We start from the raw sequence: 1,082 nt of genomic DNA, 5'->3' as shown, positions 1-1,082 counted from the left end.
AGGCCTGCAAGATACACTCGCTCGAATGGACGACCGAATTCGCGCCCTCGAAAGTGTTCAAGCGACATCAAACCAAGACATAAACGACCTCAAGGAAAGTTTAAGTTTCACCGAGGACCAACAAAGGAAAACTACCGAAGGCTTTGACACATATAAGGAGCAGATCAACCTTAAAATGACCGAACTTTCCAAGAAAGACGCCGAATTGGATAGCAATATAAAAGAACTGGAAAATAACAATCTCTACCTAGAAGCATATTCCAGGCGTGAGAACATTAAATTCGAGAACATCCAAGAAGAAACTGGACATGGCGCTCACCAAGAAGACACCGAAGATGTGCTTCGTACCTTTCTCGAAACACACCTCAGTTACGAAAAACGCCAGATCGGTCGAGATGCAGCGTGTACATCGCCTAAAGGTAAAGAAATCCAACGCTAGCAATGATACAAAACCAAAACCCATCATAGCTAGATTTTTACGTTACAAGGATTGTGAACGCATTTTTTCTCTGGGCCACCGACTGAAAGGCACCGAATTCCAAATGTACCAAGACTTGCCATACGGTATTGTAGAGAGAAGAAGAAAACAAATGGACACTTTTAAACTCGCAAAGAGGAACAAAATCCCAGCCGCATTCAGTAAGTCCCTGCCTGATAAGCTTTATATTAGAGGGAAATTAAGGCCCGTTGGTAAACCACTTGATTTAGCCTTGTGTTAATTTAGCTGTTCAGACACCGTTTAGCTGACGGACAAATGCAATCAACTGACAACCAATCCAACTAAAATTGCTGTTCCCAGACCGAAACGCAACTAGCGCGTTTTCAAGATCATTGCAGAGGTCTTGTTTAAATTGTTGTATGTTTTTTAGCATTTCAGTCCTGGTGTAATTGAGTGTTGTAGTGTTTCTAGCCACATGCAGTGTCTGTTTATTTCCCTTAAATTTCACTATTTTCAATTATGCTATAAACTCCAACAAATGCAAATTTCACCAGTCCCAAAGGAGAAAAGGAAGCCGTCAAAACTGTATCTCACCTCAAGTTGCCTTAATCACGCATATCTTAAGTCAATTTATTCACACCAT

The sequence above is a fragment of the Montipora capricornis genome, chromosome 3 (genome assembly GCF_036669925.1).
Source record: "Montipora capricornis isolate CH-2021 chromosome 3, ASM3666992v2, whole genome shotgun sequence".
Taxonomy (NCBI): domain Eukaryota; kingdom Metazoa; phylum Cnidaria; class Anthozoa; order Scleractinia; family Acroporidae; genus Montipora; species Montipora capricornis.
This window is presented reverse-complemented; position numbering follows the sequence as displayed.